The following is a 14,748-nucleotide window of genomic DNA, read 5'->3' as shown; positions in this document are numbered from 1 at the left end:
ATGTTGATTAGTTCATGTTTTTAGATTTATTTACATAGTAATAACAGTAAATGATGCATAATTACATGCAACTAACCCTGAACCAAACCCTAATCCTACCCTAACCATATAGTAAGTACATGTTGTTAATTAATATTACTCAGTACTCAAATATGTAATTACACTATAACGATAAAGTCTTACCGTAATGATTGCAATATCAGCCACAACTACAGTACCAGTTTTTACCTCCAAACTGAACATATTAACAGTGCAGAGTAGTACATAACCGCAAAATCTCATTCCTGTTGTTTTTTAATTCTTCATTCACCACCAGTCTGATCATTTCAGAGATTAATTTAGTATAGAAAAGTAATTAAAACTGTTAGATATTATATTTTAGCTTTGCCTCACGTAAAAACGTACAAGTTCCACTCGCTGACAGAACAGGCTACTCCTCCTCCATATACTGTAAAACATCTCAAACAAGCATCGATATTCCTCGTACACACCCTGGAGGTAATCCAACATCCGTAATGTGACACAAAACGTGACTAAAGTTGATAACTGTTGTAGTTTAGCATCAGATAACAGTTTTAAATCGTCTTCCCTCTGCAGAGCGGACGGGGTGTGTCGCGCGCGCGCGCGTCCCGCGTGTAAAGATGAGGAACTGCGAGATGGAGCTCCAATAAAACACATTCCGCGGTGCAACTCGGTAAGAGAGCTGCGTTTACGTTTAAACTCGAGCAGAAACAACTTTTTGGGGTGTCAAACATTAATCAAAAGTGAGACGCTTTGACAGGCTCGCTTCTGAAACGGGAGCTGCGTGCATCCGGTTGCTGAAGTAGTTGAGATGGACTCACCGAGCGCCCGAAACGGCATCGCCTCCCGCAGCGAGGATGCGGTTCTTCCGTGTTTGTTTTTTATTATTCCTCCCAGCCGGAGAGTTTTTTTAATGCACACTCTGTCGGTTCGTCACGGGAGGACGGTGCCCTACTTCTGCAGGAGATGCTGAATAACTGGAGGAGGGTGTGTATATGTGTGTGTGTGTGTGTGTGTGTGTGCGCGCGCGCGTGTGTGCGAAGTATCCAAAAGTGAGAATACGGACTTGTAGTGCGCGTGCTGTCTACTTTACTGGATCAGATTTGCCCTGTGCGTTCAAGGGCAGAAAGCTTCATGGCAAATCTCCCACCTCTCTCTCTCCCTCTCCCTCCCTCTCTCTCTAATCCATTTAACCATCACTCTCAATCACTATCTGCGGGTTTGAGTCTGGCCCGGCTGTTCTACTAAACTAAACCGCCCGGCTCTTGAGACACCAGGGAATCCGTATTTTTACCCAGACCTCCCTGCTTGGGGAAGCCTCTGACGGTTCACATTTGTCCTCTTTTTTTTAAATGGATAGGCTACTCTTAGATTCCTTGGACTTTCATTTAAAAATGCTGATAGAGCAACTCTGTGCAATATTTGCTGTTTAGTGTTCAGGGCTGGTAGGTTACTGCAACTTAAAAAAAAAAAAATCCACAAACTCAAGTACCCTTTACAAGTCAGATAAGGTTCTTTATTGGCCCCGATGGTTCCATGAAGAACTTTTAACATACATGGAACCTTTCTATCCCACAAGAGGTGCTTTATAGTGGAAAAAAAGAAAGATTTTTAAAGTGTTCTTCACACTAAAAAAAAAAAGTAGTTTTTTTTTTATATAGTCTCAGTTAAAAAAAAAACCTTTTCAAATTAAGGTTTGTGGGTTTGAAATGATAAAACACTATATAGCCTACAATATTTAAAAAAAATAAGGAAAAAGTATACTGACATTTTGGGTTGTTTGTTGTTAGTGGAACATGTTGATAGTTCATGTGATATCATAAGACACCTGCGTGAACTGACTTCATACATCCACTCACCAAAACACCAGTTGACTGAAAGACATTGAGCAAAAATGATGAAGAAATTGAAGGAACCTACAGCATTTGAGACCCATGCACGGACAGACACTTCCTTTGAAATTTTGTTATTTCTGCAATGAATATGTGTGGCTTAAGGGTCCAGACTTTTTGGGGGTCACTGTGTGTTCTGATATGCAAATACAGTATTTCTGAGTTCCCGCTAAGGCCAACAGGTCGACTGATTTACGTCAGTCCTCTAGTTTACTCCCGTTAATGCAAAGTCGTGCATTATTGCTTAAAAAGCAATGGGACTGTTCATTTTCAACCCTTCAAAACAGACAGTTCAGCCCAGCCAGCCTGACTCAGACCCACAGACAGTGACTGACAGAAATGGTTGAAGAAAATAGTCAATTTTAGGACAGTTAATATTATTTTTTTGTATTGTGATGTTATTTTAATGATATAAATCAAATTTTCCCCAAGATTCCAGTTTTATACACCTGGATATTTTTGTAGATTTTGTAATTCCCTTAATTCTCAATTTTGAATTCTTATTTTAAATTGTCATAAAATAAATATAGAAATTCATAACTGTACTATATTTTTTATTTGTTGTTTTGTTTAATTTTTCATATGATAACTGCGGAGGTGTGTTCAATGTCATAATGCTAAAAAAGTCTTAATGATCCTAAAATAAGCTACATTTTGTTTATGCAAAATATAATAAAATTTTTTTACTTTTGATTCGGGGGTGAAATATGAACCTGATTTGTTCTTTGGCATGTTTAGTGAGATTCACCTTTATACTTCTCAAAGTAGAATAGAATAAGTATTCAGAAAATGTGTAGTTTGTTAATATCTCAATATATGATTTTCTCAAGTATGTGTGATGTTAAAGAGAGCAGAACAGAGAGAAAGAGAGAGTTGGTGTGAGTCTGCTCTGGACGGTCTGCGTTGACAGGAGTGCGGATCAGATCGATAGTTTGTCCTTGCCGTGTCTCAACGGAAAGATTTCCGCATCTCTCTCTCTCTCTCTCTCTCTCACTCTCTCAAAGCTGACTTATACCCAGCCTCTCTATTAATGCTAAAAAAGCTGTTTATAAAAACATTGCTGTACATTAGAAGCCAATGATTGCTCCAGAAGGGAAAGCGATGTCATTTATAAATGATTCCAATTAATCCTCATCTGAATGGTTTGACTTGAAACACAAACGGGATTATCCATCTTCAATTAAACGGGGGAGAAGGAAACTCCATTATCCCATCTCTTTGATGGCGTCACCGTCTGCCGAACTTTGCTCGGGTTGACCGTCTGCTTGGCACGTCTGCTGGATGAATCAGAGGAAGTGCGTAATCCACTGGCACCTGTCACAATGTTGACATATCATGTCTTAATAAGCCATAGATTAGGGATTGTGATCAGTGAAGTCGGGCAAGAGCTTATGAAACTTCCTTATCTGTGACGTACTTAAAGGTCACAAACTGCTTGTGACCTATAAAAGAGAAAATGAATCAACAGTGATGACGAACAGCATGATTTGGGACTTTTCCACACTAATGGTTGAATTGGGTAGATCTCCACGTAATGTGCATACTGTTCCAAAGCATTTTTCTTTTGGGAAAAACACGACTGATATTCTGCATCCCCTTATGTGCTCCACAGGAGGAAGAACGTCATGTGGTTCTGGAACGGCATCAGGGTGAGTAAACTATGACAGATTTCTTGGATGAACCTTCTCTTTATGAGTTTGGAGCCCTTCAAAAGAGGAAGAAAAGAACAAAATCCTCCCCTGCACTGGCGTCTGTTTGTGTTCAGCGTAGGAAGCTTTAGAAGTCATTTACACATGCGCTCTTCATCCAGACGCAGCCTGTTTCGATCCGTACGTTTGGCGTCATTCACACGCCCACAACACACTCATCCACTCAACCAGAAAAAACACACACACATGCTGGGCTAATTCATAGATTCATGAGTTGAGGAGGAAATGGCACTTTAGTCATGACGTTGTGTTAATTTTGGTCCAGACATTCATTGTTTTTGGCATGAATAAACCTCCACCTAAATGAACGAGAGACCTGTTTTTAGACTGACCTAGAGTGGCAGTGAGTCTGAAAAACAGTTGAGAGAACACTCTTCTGAGGTTTTTTTTTTTATTTGTTATATTCAATTCCAACTGTATGTAGTTTGACTTGAGCAGTTTGAAGAGATGTTTGCGGTTTGAAGGTTGCACAAGCCTTGCAAACCATAGACAGAAAGTGCTAGGTTGACAGTGTTTGGAGATAGATAGATGGACGGTTGTATGGAAGGAAAGATAGATAGATAGATGGATTGATGGATAGATAGATAGATAGATAGATGGATGGGTGGATGGATGGATGAATAGACGGGTGAATGGATGGATGGATGGATGGATGGATGAATAGACGGATGGATGGATGGATGAATAGACGGGTGGATGGATGGATGGATGGATGGATGGATGGATGGATGGATGGATGAATAGACGGGTGGTCGGATGGATGGGTGGATGGATGGATGGATGAATAGACGGGTGGATGGATGGATGAATAGACGGGTGGTCGGATGGATGGATGGGTGGATGGATGGATGGATGGATGAATAGACGGGTGGACGGATGGATGGATGAATAGACGGATGGATGGATGGATGGATGGATGGATGAATAGACGGGTGGTCGGATGGATGGGTGGATGGATGGATGAATAGACGGGTGGATGGATGGATGGATGGATGGATGGATGGATGGATGGATGGATGGATGGATGGATGGATGAATAGACGGGTGGTCGGATGGATGGGTGGATGGATGGATGGATGGATGAATAGACGGGTGGATGGATGGATGAATAGACGGGTGGTCGGATGGATGGGTGGATGGATGGATGGATGGATGAATAGACGGGTGGACGGATGGATGGATGAATAGACGGATGGATTGATGGATGGATGGATGGATGGATGGATGGATGGATGAATAGACGGGTGGTCGGATGGATGGGTGGATGGATGGATGAATAGACGGGTGGGTGGATGGATGGATGGATGGATGGATGAATAGACGGGTGGACAGATAGATAGATAGATAGATAGATAGACGGATGGATGGATGGAATAATAGATGGGTGGACAGATAGATAGATGGATGGATGAATGGACGGATGGATGGAAGGAAAGATAGATAGATGGATTGATGGATAGATAGATAGATGGATGGATGAATAGACGGGTGGATGGATGGATGAATAGACGGGTGGATGGATGGATGGATGGATGAATCCATCCCAAAATCCCATAGATAGATAGATAGATAGATAGATAGATAGATAGATAGATAGAAAGACGGATGGATGGATGGATGGAATAATAGATGGGTGGACAGATAGATAGATAGATAGATGGATGGATGGATGGATGAATGGACGGATGGATGGAAGGAAAGATAGATAGATGGATTGATGAATAGATGGATGGATGGATGGATGAATAGACGGGTGGACGGATGGATGGATGAATAGACGGGTGGATGGATGGATGGATGGATGGATGGATGGATGGATGGATGGATCCATCCCAAAATCCCAAAAGAATCCATGGACGGATGGATGGATGGATGATGGATGGATGAACAGATGGGTGGACGTGTGGACAGATAGATAGATAGAAAGACGGATGGATGGATGGAATAATAGATGGGTGGACAGATAGATGGATGGATGGATGGATGGATGAATAGACGGGTGGATGGATGGATGGCTGCACTAAAATAACTACAAGTCTACAATTGACTTAATTAGTTTTTTCTTGTTAAATGCAGAGAGTGAAAGCTTATGATTAATGTGGAAAGTTTGGCTGTGTGTGTGTGTGTGTGTGTGTGTGTGTGGCCTGTTTGGCAGACCTTCATGAAGGTATACCCTTCACAAGCACACCCCACTGTGGCCTGACTCTGTTCATCTCTCTCTCTCTTTCTCTCACACACACATTAGAAGATTGACAAGAAAGCAGGATTGCAGACTCCATTGCAGCAAGACTAGAATGCCGTATATAAATCAGTATTTTATTCAGGTGAGAATCTTGGGCTTTAGTGCGTGACCTGCAATGTCTTGCCTGAACTTTTGGGACTCCCATCTCAACCAAAGTGTAACACACATACACACACACACACAGATACTACACACACACTCTTTTGTTCAGGACTGTGGATGTGGATTCGCAGATGAAGTGTTGACTCAGGACGTGACACAGCGTTATTCAAACATCTCGACATTGACATTCTGGCCTCGTGCAGCATTTTTGACTGTTTTTGACTGTCAAAATGCCGGCGGACACACAGCTACAGTGAGTTGTTAAAAATCTTTCTCTTTAGTAAACTCTGTGTACACAAACAATGTTCTCAATGCTGGAGTTCATGTGTAGAGCCTCTGGTGATACTTCGAGCAAAGTTTCATGTTGTGTCGAGCCGCATTAGTGTTTTAAAAATAGCGATTTTTGATGCCATCATAGTCGTGCCCCAAGCACTCCCATTTAAAAGGCAATTTGACCGAAAACGAAAATACGGTCAAACTTAAAAGTGGCGTTTCCATTCTAATTATGCTTTTAAACGAAAGTTTGCCTCGGGTAGATTCACAAAAAGACCCTAGGCAGCATTTTGGCGAGAGTTACCCTTTAATCAAAGGAACAAACTAATGAACTAATGACAGAGAACACAGGCTGACCGAAACCAAACATACATGTTACATCAGAGTACACCACTGTTTTACACGCGAGAATTGTAAATTATTATTAGTAGTAGTATATTCTTTTTATGTATATATACCATTTGAAACATCAGCATCGACTAACATCGTAAGGTAGCCTAACCCTTACGAAAAAGAAGTATACTTCAAGTTAATTTTATGAAGTATACTTAAGTAATGTATATTTTTAAGTATACTTTATGTAGTAAGTATACTAATATCAATGTGCACTTGTAGTAAACTTGTAAGTGTACTATTTCAATACTGCTTGGGACTAAATTGGCCCACTTTTAGTATATAAAAGTATACGTTTAAGTGTACTATAAGTGTAACAGTAGTAAACTTTAAGTACACAACAAGGTTTCTCGTTATGTAATGCATCTACAAGTCGTAAGGGAATACAGAGGCTTATTTCTGTTTAAAACTTATTACAGTCATCACAGTGTTTTTACGTCAGCAGATTTGAGTCCACATCATCAAACCAAGGAGCTGATCTCCTCTCTTTTGGCTCACAATAACTGTGTTTTCAATTCTCACGTCAATATTTATGAGGCATGATGGAGCTTTGCTAATATCCTTACTGAGTGTTTTGTCTCGTTTTAATGAAATGTCAGGATTTGCTGTTGACCCGTGTGAACTCAAGAGACTTAAAAGGGTCAATACTGAAATATGAGCTGTTTTGTCTTTATTGAGTTTGTACTCATGGAGGCTGATGGATGCTCCGGTGAGCAGATTCAGGCAGTCTAATGTCTGCATGTCACAGATATCTTTATTTTAGTTATACTTTTTTCTATAGAGTAATCTTTACCTTCCTGCTTTTGTAGTAAATATTTATTTTTTTATATTTTTTATTTTATTATAGTTTAGTCAAATTCAAATTCAAACCATAAAACATTAAATGAAATTAAAAAAATATATATATAAAAAAAACTTTAAATTAATTTATTTCAGCTTGTTGCCAAGAAAGATGACTATAACTATAACTATAACTAAAACTGAAATAAAAATGAGTAAAAACTATATAGACATTTTTTTTTTTAAAGAAACTTAAAACAAAAAAATGACAAAACCTTTAACTGAAAAAAAAAAAAAACACGAGAATAGCATCTGAATGGTCTCAATAACACTGGTAAATGTATTTGTTTATGGGGAACCATATTATTTTTAATTGGCTATAAGATTTAAGATTTGAAAGAATAACAACTTGGATTTCGATCTGTTTATGCACAAAACCCGTAGAGGAATTGAAAAGTGCGATCACTGTTATGCCATATCAGAGAGAGCCAGTGTTGGCATCGCCGTGGTTACCATGCTAAACAGACTTATAATTATGGGATGTAGAGCCCCGGGGGCTGCAAAGTTAAAATAATTTATGCACCACAGATGCATTGTTCTTCTGAAAAGACAGAGGGCAAAAGAGAGAGGAAGGCAAGAGGTTTGGGGGAAATGCCTAGAGAATAAGAAAGAGACAGAGAAGAACGAGTGTAACATATAAACTAGGTTTTTATATCAGATTAGAAATTTTGATTATTTTAAAAAGTAAGTCATGTTTAACAATGGCATTACAATGAAGTTCCTCAGGTGTTCTGACTGGTGGGTTGCATTTATATCCTGTACTGGTTTATGTGGTTTCTAGGACATTGTTAGGTTGCTTATTGGCCGAAGTCAGAGTTCATTAAGGATGACATATTTAGATGTTTGTTCATTTTTCTGATTGTTCTTCACAGGCGACTTGGACCTTGTTCGGTCCATGAACAGTAATTGACCCGATCCTCTCGCTCTCCTAACGTCCACTTCTTTCACTCGGCTGAATTTGGCTGAGGTAATCGCCATGACGACCTTGAATCGACCAATCGATTTGAACATTTAGAGGTGCCTTTCAAAAACTCCGGTGTTTGTGAGTGTGTGTTTGAGCATGCATAAATGTGTGTTGTGTTTAATTATGTGCATGCGTTTGCATTGTTTAGAGGGTCTTTGTGTTTGTCTAGTTTATGTGTCTCTAGGGTTGTGTTTGTGTGTGTGTGTGGTGGTGGTTTTTGCTTACTCAGAGAGATATAAATGGATCAGTGCCTGTCCTCGTATGATTGATCGGTTCCCTTTTCCCCAGACCCTGACCATTTCACGCTTTCTTTAACCAAAGACCCCAGTGCACACACAGTTCCTCAGAATGATCTTTACTGCATGTTCATGATATTAACTCAATTGAAATGCAGTATACGGACACTTGTTCACTTAACACTTCATTTATTTATTTATTTATTTATTTATTTAAATGTACTTTTCGTGATATTTTCTTTTTTATGATGAGCTCCAAATCTTCGGGGAAAAAAATTATACATATTTTTTTATATACATATATTTTATTTTATTTTATTTTACTTTACTTTTATAATTTTTTATTTTATTTTATTTAATTTTATTTTACACTGCTAATGAGAGATGGCAGATGTCTTTTTCTTTACAATGTCTAGCGTCACTGTAAATGTAAATTATGTAAAATAAATAAATATTTTATTTTATTTTTATTTTATTTTATTTTACACTGCTAATGAGAGATGGCAGATGTCTTTTTCACATGTCTAGCTTCACTGTAAATATTAATTACATTTTGTTTTTTTACAATGAGCTCCAAATCTTGGAAATAAAAATAATAATAATTATTATTATTATTTTATTTATTATTATTTATTGTGCCTTTTGGTCTTATTTTGGGGATTGAATGTTGCAAGTACGTACAAAAACAGCTAATAGGGACCTTTAACAAGTACATACACATGTTTTTAAATGTTATTATTAATTAAGACACTGTGACATCAGCTGTGGGCGGAGCTTAAAGTCATGAACCAAGGGGCGCCGCTCATTAGGGTCTAACTGAGATGTTACCATAGTAACCATGTTCAAGACATCCATATTATGTAATATTATATGTTTTATGTTGTTTTTTTGCCGCCAGTGATAAGTCAAGTAATTGGTTTATCATTTCTTTCAACAGAGCAAGATGAAACCGCTTTTGCTCTGTTTCACGCCACTAGCAAAAGACAGCAAACGTCTCTCTCATTAACATGACCAGCATCACTGTAAGTTTACACTTTAGGACAGATCTTTTTCAATAATGAGCTCCCAATCTTGGAAATATTTAAAATGTTTAGTTGGATGACATTTGTTGCTTGTTTTATTCTTATTCGTTTGGCTCATTTTGCAGCTTAGACACACAAAAACTGAAGAAAAAAAACTTTGAAGCAATTTTCACTCAGAAATTGTTAGTGAATTAACAAATAATTACAAAGAAATGGCAAGTAACACATGTGAAACTTTGAAGTAGAACGACTGAAATAGTATTTTCTTGTAAAATGTTATCCAATAATCTTCTGAAAATTTAAATTTTACAGTGCAGAAAAAGACACACATGATAATAAGATGCATTTTAATTTCAAAATAGACTTTGATTACATGATTCATTGATTAAAGTGCCCCTAATATTTTCTATATTATTTTTCATGTTAAGAGTTATTTTCTCTGAAAAGAAAGAACCGATTCTGAAGTGCCTGAAACGAGTCATCAGTAATTCCAGTCTCACTTTCCGCTGAACCTACGGTTTGTAATAAATTAGCATAATGCCATTGCCAGCCTATATGGTCTTCGTTGCCTGCCTGTGAACGTCGCCTACTTCACCCCTCAAACACTGTAGTTGTAGCTGAGACGTGAAGAGTTTGGTTTGTGTTGTCGACATGTTGAGAAGATGCTGTTTTCAGCGCTGCAAATCCACTTTGATGCACTTTAAAAGGATGAGATTGATACGGAAAAAAACAATGCCAACGTTCCCGTTCATATCACTGTGTAGGCTATTTAAGTGCTGAGGAAGCATGACTGGGCCATCTGACTGGAGACCATTTGTCTAGGGACCACCTTCCTTTATCCCTAAAATTACCTTTTGTTTTACTTATTTGGAAATGAGACATTTGTACCAGTCGCACTGTGACATTTTAAATGATACCAAACATGTATAAAACTGGATGAAAATTGTTAACATTAAACCATATGGATTTTTGGGTGATTTACATGTGGTCTCAGCATGAGAGAGGAGGAGTGGGGAAGAGGGGGAGAGATGTGTTCTGAGGTGAGACTTTGCCTCTCAAATAGTGAGTTCAAATGTTAATTTCCAGAGAGGTCCTTTGCCCCCTCAGGGTCTGGTCGCTCTTCAACCAGACTGTCCGGCATTTCCTAATTTCTCAATTCTTACAAGACCAATTACAACAGACTGGGCCATCTGACCAATCAGAGCAGAGTAGACCAATTACAACAGACTGGGCCATCTGACCAATCAGAGCAGAGTAGACCAATTACAACAGACTGGGCCATCTGACCAATCAGAGCAGAGTAGACCAATTACAACAGACTGGGCCATCTGACCAATCAGAGCAGAGTAGACCAATTGCAACAGACTGGGCCATCTGACCAATCAGAGCAGAGAAGACTCTCAGAACGGTGGGGTTTAGAGACTTAGTCCCAATCCCAATTCTACCCTTTACCCCTTCACTTTCCCCTACTCCTCTGTTTTGCGCGTTCACGTGAAGGGGTAGTGTTGTCTCAATTCTCTTTTGGTTGGAGGGTGGAGGGTAGGGGGAAGGGCCAGATAGCCCTTCAAACGAAGATTTTTCGGGATCACACTTCAAACGAAGGGGTATGAGAAATGTCCCTAGAGGCAACATGGCTGCCCAAGAGAAAAAGGAGACCCATAAATGTAAGAATTTTTGGCATTAATAATTATTTTAACGACAAATAATAATTTGCTTTATGTTACATCCAGTCTTGTGTTCATATTTACGGTCATGTTCTTCAAAGAAACGTTTGCAAAAAAATCTCAGAATTTCGCTATCGATATTCCCGCAACATATTTTCATGTCTGATAACTGGTGAATGTAATTGCGGCAGGGAACTGGCTTATCTTTTACCGTACGTCTGCTATGAACGCATTGTTTTCTTGTGGTTATATGTGAACACGATATGAACGAACAGTCCTTACAGTTTCGTGCTTTTTGCAACATGATCAACCAGTCTTGTATGTTCTTTATCAAACAGAGACACCTGAGGAAACCCGGAGGCTCATTCGTTTTCACGCTGACAACGAGCAACGTTTCCTGAAGTCCAAAAATACATAAGCGTTGAAGATATCGTCATCTCCGTTGTTTTCTGTGAACTTCAGAAGACAAATGCAAAAAAATAGCTGTAACCCACGCAACTGAGATGACTACAGCTGACGACAGCATCTTGGAAGTTTGTGATAATCATCAACCCATCTCCTGTGACGTACGCGCTAGCGACGACGTATAATGACGTGTAACGGTGTAGTAGTGGTGTCCCATTTCTTAGGGGAATATTTTCACCCCTACGCCTTGCCACTCTGTTTCAAGGGGCAAGGGTTAGAGGTAGGCGAAGGGGTATAAAATAGAATTGGGATTGGGCCTAAGTCTTTAATCGAATCGTTTCAGACACTGTAAGAAAAGAAGCAATGCTGCAATTTATATTATCAGAAATTAAAGTGTTTTTTGGATGCATGTAAACCTGTTGTAGGAGACCTGCAAAACAAAATGAGCAATCTTCAAAATACCATAACAGCTCCGTTCAGTTTGGGATGGTTTTGTGCCGATGCTCCATTGGGTCACTGGTCACGTAAGTGGAGGCTGGAGGTGAGAGGCGCAGTTTTCCTGGCAGGATCCGATCCGTGTGCAGGGAACATCACAGCAGCTGCTGCAGGAGAGGGAGTCGGAGCCAACTGACACTTTCTCTCTGGAACAGTTGTTCTTTTTATCCTTCCTTATGTGACAGATGAGCAGAATCGTCCCTGAAGGCCTCCATCAGTACAGCTTATCCATTCATCTCTCTATCTCACTCTCTTCGGCCCCCTTTTTCTGTCTCACTATCTGTCACGATCATCTTGTACGTCTGTTTGGTGTCATTTTCAGCATTACTAGAAACACACACATAAGCTTCTGCCCTTGCTGGAGGGGTCTTGTGTACAGCTGTCTGATTATTACACTGTGTGACAGGACTCTCTCTCTCTCTCGCTCTCTCCCTGCGTATCTGTTCAAGACCTGTGAGCTAGCATACATAGCCAAAATTTTAAGGCATCATAAGCTTTAAGATGGGAAAAGTTTTCTAAATAACATACAAACATTAAAACCGGACATATTTTATTGTGCATGTATTAAAAACCAATGTGTTTGACAACCTAAACGGAAGATGATTCTTCTGTATTATTTAACAAACTTTCAACTTTAACATTCAACTTTTAGTCTTTTGTCAATTTACAGCGTTTTTTGTTAATCTTCTCTATTATTACTCCTTGTTAATGTAATTTTCTTGTTATATATGTTTAGATGTAGGCAGATAGATAGATACTTTAGATAGATAGACAGACAGATAGATAGATAGATAGATAGATAGATAGATAGATAGATAGATAGATAGATAGATAGATAGATAGATAGATAGATAGATAGATAGATAGATACTGTAAACAGACAGACAGATAGATAGATACTGTAGACAGATAGACAGATAGATAGATATACAGACAGACAGATAGATAGATAGATAGATACTGTAGACAGACAGATAGATAGATAGATACTGTAGACAGACAGATAGATAGATATACAGACAGATAGATAGATAGATAGATAGATAGATAGATAGATAGATAGATAGATAGATAGATAGATAGATAGATACTGTAAACAGACAGATAGATAGATAGATAGATATACAGACAGACAGACAGACAGACAGATAGACAGACAGATAGATAGATAGATAGATAGATAGATAGATAGATAGATAGATACTGTAGACAGACAGATAGATAGATAGATAGATAGATACTGTAGACAGACAGATAGATAGATAGATAGATAGATTCACCAGATGCGCTCTGTGTGTGTGTGTGTGTGTGTGTGTGTGTGTGTGTGTGTGTGTGTGTGTGTGTGTGTGACCCCTGTTGAGTCATCTGCATTGCATCAAGTCTTTTATCGATGATATTCCCTGCTGTTCAGACACAACACACACTCCATCACTGTCACTTTCTGTGAGTGTGTGTATGCATGACATCATATCCCGTATTACCATGTGATTAACAATCAGGCTTTACGGTGTGTGTGATTGCCCCTGCTAACTGCCCAGGGTTTACCGCTGCTGTCGTTTGGGGAGTGTTAAGGATGTTAAAGTACCTGTTTAACCACAGCGTGTGTGTGTGTGTGTGTGTGTGTGTGTGTGTGTGTGTGTGTGTGTGATCGCTGTATCAAGACATCACGCTCAGCCCTCCGGCTGTTCCTGTAGACACAGGAGATCCCAGCGCACCTGCTCTAGTGCCAAAACACACACATGCATGCACTCTTTCTCTCACACTCACAGACACACACACCTTTCTCTGTGTCTCTGGTCTCCTTTTAGAATGTCCATAATGCCAATCATTTCTAAAAGTTGCTCTGTCTACAGAATTTGCGACATGCTATTTTTTACAAAAGACAATCATTTCAACCTTAGTTTATAAAATCTAAATTTGCATTTACAGTGATGCACTTACAATGCATCACAACAACTTTTCATGATAAGCATACATACCAGAAAGAGACTGCAAATATATATTTTTTTAAATCTGCAAAGTTTCTCTGTTGATTGTCTCATTTTACAGAGACAGTCTCAGTTTATTTTATCCAGACTGTCATTAAGTGCATTACTGTGAATGTGATTTTCTTTTGTGATCAACAGCAGTTTAATTGAAAGGAAATATTCCTTTAAAGAAGAACAAAAGCGAGACAGATTCTGATGTGTGATGGGCTAAATCTGTTAAACATTTGTTTAAGGGTGGATATTCTGTGATTTTTCTGTTTTACAAAATATGCTTGACTATTATTCATACTTCTGTTCAGTCTAACACTGTTCAAAGGAGACGTTTGATCTTTCATTGAATTCCGAGGGGAATTTACAGTGTTTCTTTTGTAATTATACCATATTTGTTTTCTCTGGATGTAAACCTCTCCAATGCTTTCCTCCACACTCACATTGAGATCATTAAAGACTTTGAGTGATTTGGGGCTTCTGGCAGGTGTTGATAAGTGTCATTGTGTCACCG

At 38.9% G+C, this 14,748-nt stretch overlaps 1 protein-coding gene and 1 long non-coding RNA gene across 4 annotated transcripts in view; one reads left to right on the top strand and one right to left on the bottom strand.

The window, feature by feature from the left end:
- Positions 1–1,133, bottom strand: part of ntng2b (netrin g2b) — a 68,823-nt gene extending 67,690 nt beyond the window's left edge. For 2 of the 3 annotated variants that reach the window (XM_084387090.1, XM_084387091.1), the window contains exon 1: positions 843–1,133. The gene's annotated coding sequence lies outside the window, so the exon portion shown is untranslated. The remainder of the gene's footprint in view (positions 1–842) is intronic. The other variant, XM_084387089.1, reaches the window with a different exon arrangement.
- On the top strand, positions 612–11,772 carry LOC311277000. The gene is made up of 4 exons (XR_014625153.1): positions 612–1,008; positions 3,526–3,562; positions 9,610–9,694; positions 11,697–11,772. It is a non-coding gene; the product is annotated as an uncharacterized lncRNA (long non-coding RNA).
- The last annotated feature ends 2,976 nt before the right edge of the window (positions 11,773–14,748 follow it).

The sequence above is a fragment of the Rutilus rutilus genome (assembly GCF_951802725.1).
Source record: "Rutilus rutilus genome assembly, chromosome: 18".
NCBI classification, from domain to species: Eukaryota; Metazoa; Chordata; class Actinopteri; order Cypriniformes; family Leuciscidae; genus Rutilus; species Rutilus rutilus.
Note: the sequence above shows the minus strand (reverse complement) of the source record. Positions and strands in the feature narration are given on the sequence as shown.